We start from the raw sequence: 8012 nt of genomic DNA, 5'->3' as shown, positions 1-8012 counted from the left end.
TTGGCTTCTTCAACGAGAAAAGCTAGAATGGGAGTATCAGTTGTATAAATACACATCTATATATATCCATCTTTGGGTATTCGAGGTATCTATATTTTAATCCATGATTGAAAAGCACTCCCAAACATGAGCGTTTATGTTTTACAAGTGTTTTATTACACTTTTTTTTAAATATAAAAAATAAATCATATTTAGAAGAGATGAGGATGATTGAGCATTTAAAGTGTTTTGACTTATTATTATAATTATACTTATAATGACGATCGAATGGCATCTCAAAAAAGATACCAACTTTCTAAAATTTTAATGTGCCACATCAAGCCATGCCAATGCATCTAGGGTTGCCAATTGGACCGGATATGGTCCAATCTAGTCCAACCCAATATTGGTCTATTTACAAATGGATTGGACCAAATCCAATCCAAATCCATACAAATCAAGTTCAATTCAATTCAAATAAAATGCAAATGGATCAGATTGGGTCCAATCCAATCCAAACTGAATCAAACACCAAAATTACATGAAAAATCCTGAAAAAATGTATAAAAAACCATATCACCTACTGCAATCCAACTCAGTCCAATCAAAATGCAAATGAACCGGATTGGGTCCAATCCGGTCCAAAGTTAATAAAAAAACAAAATTACATAAAAAACCCACAAATATTAAAAAATGTACAAAAACATCTGCCACAATCCAATATAATCCAATTAAAATGCAAATGGACCAGATTAGGTCCAATCCAATCCAGGTCCAATCCATCCTTGTTAACAAAAAACTCATGTTCATGGGATTCTCTCCCTCCCAACCATTCATCCTTCAAAAAAATAATAAAATAACAAACGTAAAATGATTAGGTGAAAACTGCCACAACGGATGATCGATCCTTCAAAAGGAAGATAGATTATTTTCCTGCTCAGTGCTCACTAACAATAACAAATGACTCACGTATTTGAACAAGAGCATTAACAGCCTATAACACAGCGGATCATCGCATACCGTTGTGTGGCCCTCTGGACACGTCGGAACCATCTCCAATAGCTTCAGAACTTTACTGGTGTTTGAATGAGCAGCAGCTTCGAGAGTACCTGAACGATTCCGAGTTGGACAAGCTGTAATCTGATTTGTCTCGGCATCGATACAGTGATCAAGCAAGATAATCTGACTTCAATCACAATTGGATCTGCTTCAGAAGTCATTAGACAGATTATCTCAGGCAATAACCCTTCCTTCTCATTGATTAGATGCTTGGATTCACTGGCGCTGACTGCTGTCACAAGAGAAAGAGAGAGAGTAAGTCGGTACTGATAAATGGTCGGAGAGAGGGGAATATCACCGGAGTTAGGAAAATATTGCCAGCGAGGAAAATGAAGAAAATCGCTAGACATATGTATCAATTGTTCGTATAATCTCTGGAGGCAGGAGCAGTGGAGGCGCGAGTCTTCAAAAGTTTGGATTTGGAAGTTTCAAATGAAAGGAATGGACCTTCGGATTAATTGGCCTTATCCAGTTTCCGTCCGCTCTATCCATGGACGATTTTATTTTGGGTTGGCCCAACCCAATAACTATAATGAATTATTCAAAACCGACTAAATACGATTTGGATTGATTTGAATCCAACCCAAAACCGTCCAATTGACAGCCCTAAATACATCTATTTTGGACTGTCAGGTTTTCTCCAATGAATTTTTTTTTTTTTACATTAAAATATTAAAATTAAAAATACTATTACATTTAGAGGCATGTCAATGAGTTGGCTTTGGGTATGGTTAGGTTGTTATAATAAATAAAAAATGGGCTTGATTATTGGACTTACAACCTTACTAATTTAACAATAATCTGAAAATGACAAGTTTAGAAATATTATTTGAGAATATTTATACGTAAAGAGATAAATAAGTATATGAATTTTTGTTGTTACTCAAGTTGTTTAGACTTTAATGAAGCTACGCTCCATTTGGAAAGAGTGTAAATACAATGAAACTAGATGATCAGAGAGGCACGTTATCAAATTAGGGGATGTTTGGTATAGATGTATTATGTGTTGGGTTTATGTATTGAAAATCAGGAAAAACATTACAGGCCCAAAGTATATATGATGCAACATTAATTATACATGAGTGCCATCGAGCGCCGTCTAGGCAAAACGGAATCACAACAATGGAAATATCGTTATGATGTTTATTCTAAAAGTGAATTTAGTGGTACAAAAACTTTGAATTTGATAAATTTATTAATGAGAATAAGTAAAGGACATGTGGATACGGCCTATCAGTCATAAGGCAAATCAATATATTGTGCTATATCAATAGATCATGAGACCTATAAGGCAAATCAATATATTGTGCTATATCAATAGATCATGAGACCTCAAGTGCTTGGTCACTTTAGAGTTGGAGTATTTCGGTACCCATCTATACGGAGGTGCCACATGACCGAATCTAGAAATTCGCCAGTTGTCTCTGAACTTCTTGGCCTCTCAGGATCACGTTGCATAACTATAGGCTTTATTCTTGCCCCCCCCCCCCCCCCCCGAATTGGAGGGAAACGGTAAGCCTCATTAATTGGTACATTACCCTCCTTCCAAAGTGGAACGGATCCTTAAGTCATGGGCGAAGGATTCTAGGAGCGTTTTGCGAGACCCACGACAGCCCAACTATATAAAGGCATCAACCCCCAAGACTCAGGTATGCGCAATTACTTACTCACTAACTTACTTGCATTCAAACTTTTAGCTTACAAATAGAATACAATACTAACTTAAGCATCGGAGCTACCCTGGGTTTTCTGATCCTTTGTCTTGCAGCTTGGTTCAGCTCGTTACGTGACTAGTGTCCAAGTAATCTTTCAGCTATGTGGTGTTGATATATCACTAAAAACGAATTACACACAACACCACAGTATCAACATCTTCTCTGCACCACATATTCTAACTTGGCTTCAGCCAGGGCAAATCCATGCCCACAACATTCTAATAGCATTTTCTAATCTTGGATTGGGAATATCTCCCCATATTATAAAGCATATAAGTATAGAGATATTCTCAATGCAAGGCAGTAAAGACTACTCGAACAAAATTTGCCTTGACTAAAGCTGAACTCCTCATATTCCAAAACACTTTGCCACGCCCATCCGTGTAAATGTGCATGTGGGGTCTAAAATGCCTGTTTAAATAAAAGATGATGTTGAGAGTGGGATTTGAACCCACGCCCTTTCGGACCAGAACCTTAATCTGGCGCCTTAGACCAACTCGGCCATCTCAACAGGACACTGCTATTGTACAAACAATTCAAATAATTAATATAACAGAAACTCATCACCAAAACAAAATTGTAGAAAAAGACGACAACCAAATCAGAAGAATCAAATGATAATAAAAGGTTCTTCCAGAAATTTCTCTGTGCACGCTTATGCATAGAGAATAAATAAATACAAGTTGTTACCAAAAAATAAAGAAATATAAATGCCGCATTTGGAGAAACTGGTATATTAAATGAAAGGTTGAAGAGATTGGCATTTAAAAGCTACGTACTTAATAATTAATATAATTACTTGTGATCTTTTGTGCAAGTTGTATTAAATTGACTGTTTTTCATCTAGCTGTGAAAAAAAAAGAAAGCTATGTACTTAATGTCTGTTAGCATTTTTTACTGTTAAATAAAAAGTAATTATTAAGATATTAAAAATGTTTTTTTTTTTTTACATTTTTGTATTGTGAGAAGAATACATTACTTATTTATTTTTTGGATATAAATTTATACTCTTTTAATAATTAGTGTACTTGACCAAAACTTCAAGACATTTAATGATGAAGTCCATATTTTACACCGATTTCAAACAAACAATAAGGATAAAAAAAACAATTTATATTTTGTATTTTTAAACTAAAAAAAAAGAATATTTATGTAAAATACATATTTGTGTTTACATCACAACCGAAGATAATAATGAAAATTATGAAAAAACCAAAGTCACTGTTAAATGGTTATTTGAAGGTTAACATCTGCGCCCCACAAGTGAGCCCCCCACAATGCCCCACATCACATTCCTACCTTGTATTAGAAACATCTCTCGATAACGATTAATGATTAAACATCTTCAGTACACATTCCTAATATAAGGTGGGGATGTGCTGTGGGGTGTAGACGTGAATTCATCATTTGAAGGGCAGTCTAATTTCACTTTTTGAATAATTTATCCCAAACACTTGAAAGCACCAAAGTTTTAGCTCTGCCCTCCCAATGGAGCCTGGATCTCCTGCCCACGTTACTTTAGTCACACATGGAGAACATCTCATCCTCTGTATAGTATTATGCAGGGGGAGATGTTCCCAAGAGCTTCCAATGACTTTCAGTTTTATAAGATAGGCCTCATTCCGATAATCCATAAACTATGTTTGGCAAAAATCCCATAAATCTCAAAATAACCGTCTTTCAGTAAAAAAAAGAGCTTTCCACTGAAACTTCTTTCAGTGGCTTTTGCTAGGCAACTCAGTGAAAACAGTTCAATAAAAACTTTATCGAAAATTGAGAGGACACTACATGAAGGCTGTGTTTGGAAACAATGCAAATAAGTGTGAATGCAAAAATGTAGAGTGTAAAATGGTTCATATAAATTGTAAATTAGGTTAGTTTTACACTGACAAATTTATCTTCTTATCAAACAGACTTTTAGCTGTAATGGATGCAAATATGAATTTCAATAAAGCATATGCTTTTTTTATCAAAAGCCCACTTGAATGTAAATTTACTTCTTTTTTATTGATGTACTTTTACATCTTATTATCAATATAAATATGCATTAGTCTATCATTTATCAATGCATAAATGTAATTTTGTCAAACACTAGCAAAAGTGAACCAGAGTACAAATTTACCCTGAACTGGGATTTACACTCCATTTGTATCGTTTCCAAATACAGCCGAAGGTTCGATCCTGAAGCAGTGCAAAAGTGCAAACCTTGGCCAGCCCAAATTGCACCTCCTGGCCACTAAACAAATAAACTTCAACATTACAGTGATAATTGTAGTTGATTGCATCCGTCAGTTAAAGTGGAGGGTGACACATTTGGCGATCCATGACCCTCAAATGAAGCCAATTCGCTTATTCCCTGTTGAGCCTGTCTTTTACCATGTTTTTATTCTCTTCAATTGACCTTGGTACATACGAGCTATCCACCCCTATTCGCCCCAAATTAAAGAGGAAAAACTAGAAATTAATAAATACTGTGATTAGTAAAAGTTCCACTGTTTTGGTTTATCCTTCTTTCCAAGATATGCTTTTCCCATTATTGATTGAAAGTCTTAGGCTCCGTTTGGTTTGTGAATGGGAATGGATGTTATTATAGATGCGCTTTCGAGATATGTTTTTCCCTGTGGATCATAAATAACTTAATCAAGGGATGTTACCATGGAGTCTGGATCAAGTAGGCATGTCATTGTAAGTACGTTAAAGAAGCATTTTCAAAATTTTTTTACACCTGTCCGTTGAAATACCCCCAGCCTATCATTGAAAAAGATTAAATACAGATTTTAACAATTGTCAAAATATTTATAAAATATTCACTAAATGTGCTTCCTATATTGTGCCTACTGGATTTGGTCCCATTACCATGGGCATATTCTATTACATGGATAAAAATTTGGGTGGTGTGAATTCATCCACATACCACTGTCGTATGGACAAATCCATATCATGCCCCTATTTGTAAGCACTCTGTATTGTGGAAAAATTATGTAGAGTGACGCGGTTCACACCCACAGGGCAATCCAGATGTGTAGATCAGTACACACACTTTTGTATTGATTCCATATATCTAACATATAATTTGCGAGATGATTTACACAATTGAACAAGCATAAAAAACTATTACATTTTATAAATAAGAGAAATAGAAAAATAATACAAAATAACTATGTTTCAAATAAAATATCAATATGTATTTATTAATAAATATAAAAATATAAAAATCATACATGATCAATATTGGAGGATAAAATATATCAAATATGAATTTATCAAATAACAAAATTCATTAAAAATAAAAAAGGTTAATGAAAACAGTACAATATTTAAAAAATTAATCCTAATTTAAATAATAAAAATATTAAAGTTTAATAAAAATACTGAAAGTTACTAAATATAAGAAAAAATGAGAAAAGATTTGTGTTGTATCATTGTTTGGGGACATCCACAATATGGCCATGTCTCATGATCTCATCTAGGAGATACACCCATGGTCAAGCTTTTGGGGTTTGGACGGGACTATTTGCAACCAAATGCTACTTTCATATCATGGAAAGGACTGAAATGGTCCATCCATGAAATGACTGTAGAACCGAACAACAACCTACATTTGCAGTATAAGGTGTATCAACATTCAATATTCTTTAAAGCTATGTTTGGTTTGACCTTTGTAGGAAAATGCAAGGAAAGGAAATGAAAGATAGAGAAACCTTTACAAACCTTGTATAAGTTTTTCTGCCTTTCCCTTCCTTTCCACTAGGGATTTCCTACTCACTTTTCCTACCCACTCTCTACCCTCCCTGAATTGGAGCCACACATCTCTATTATGAATTGAGAAATGTGTGGCTGCAATTTACGGCGGGTAGAGAATGGATAGGAAAAGTGAGTAGTAAATCTGGACTCCTTCCTTTCCCTATCTTTTCCTTCAAACCAAACATAACCTAAGTGTTTAGATAAGCAAATCTCGTGGTGTGGTTGGCAAAAGAATGCCACGGTATTATACTATTATTTTAGTCGATTCTCCAAAACTAAACTCGGTTTTCTTATCCATTTGTCAAGGCAATTTGTGGGAGAGGGTAATCCCCATGTTGTGCTAATTTTTTTCCTTTTATATCAAAATAATTATATAAATAAATATGTTCTTAGATTAAGAAAGTAGTTTGCTTAGTGCTATATGATGTATAGAAATTGCAACAGGCGGGGTTCAAGGAGGGATTTGTAAATTATAAGACCATTCACGCTTACCCAAACCTATTCAACCATACCCTTTCTTTACCTGCAATAGTTTGAATCTTTAGAACACAAACCCTCCCACCGATCCTAACCTTCCCCATATTTAGGGGTGGGGTGGGTCAGGTCTAGAACCTATATCTAATTTCCCATCATTCATGTAGAAATGTATATATACTGCGAGATGAGTGAGGGTTGTTGGGTGAGGAAGGCCTAAGGTTTCCAATTTAAAATACATACATACATATATATATATATATATATATATATATATATATATATATATATATATATGTATATATTGGTAATTTAATTATAAGAACTAGAGGTATTTTAATAAATTCGATATATAGATCGGGTAGCTAGAGGTGTAAATCGTGTTGTGTTGGGCCAGCATGGCACGACCTGTAGGTCGTGCTTCCCCTCCCCTATGATACTTTGGGGGGTTGGCCTGACACGGCTCACAACCCAAGACCATGCGATCTTGTGTTGTGCCACAGGCCGAGCTGGTCCATGGGCTAAGCCTTGGGCCAAGTTGGGCCGCAGACTAGGCCAAGCCATTTTTTTTTAATTTAAAAAAAAATAATAAATATTTTAACATAAATTAAAAAATAAACAAAATAAAAAAAGATCTTTAAATTTTATTTTGTATGAACTTTGATGTATACAATTATTTATATATGCAATGATAAAATGAAATAATATAATAAAATTGAAAATAAAATTATATATTTTAATTATATTACATAATTATATATATGGTTCTGTTGGGCTATGCCACGGGCTAGGCTTTGTCATGCCCGGCATGGTCTGTAGTCCGTCGTGCTAGGCCATGAGCGGCACAACCCGATTTACTCCTCTATAGATAGTGTGGGTTTAGCTTAATACCATATCCTAACCATACTTGCATGGGTTGTAAATCTCAAAACTTGTTTCCTCCCCAAAATCCATTTCTCAAACAAAAAAATAATTAAAAAAAAACCCGTTAGGTCAAGTAAAAGTGGGTACATATCCGGTGGATGAAAGTTGCCATCCCTA

At 34.7% G+C, this 8012-nt stretch overlaps 1 non-coding gene across 1 annotated transcript; it reads right to left on the bottom strand.

Annotated features, from left to right (window-relative positions):
* Positions 1-3183: 3183 nt before the first annotated feature.
* On the bottom strand, positions 3184-3264 carry TRNAL-AAG (transfer RNA leucine (anticodon AAG)). The gene has a single exon. It is a non-coding gene; the product is annotated as a tRNA-Leu (tRNA).
* Positions 3265-8012: the final 4748 nt, after the last annotated feature.

The sequence above is a fragment of the Nelumbo lutea genome, chromosome 6, assembly GCF_056320005.1.
Source record: "Nelumbo lutea isolate HS-2025 chromosome 6, American lotus-T2T, whole genome shotgun sequence".
Classification (NCBI taxonomy): domain Eukaryota; kingdom Viridiplantae; phylum Streptophyta; class Magnoliopsida; order Proteales; family Nelumbonaceae; genus Nelumbo; species Nelumbo lutea.
This window is presented reverse-complemented; position numbering and strand designations above follow the sequence as displayed.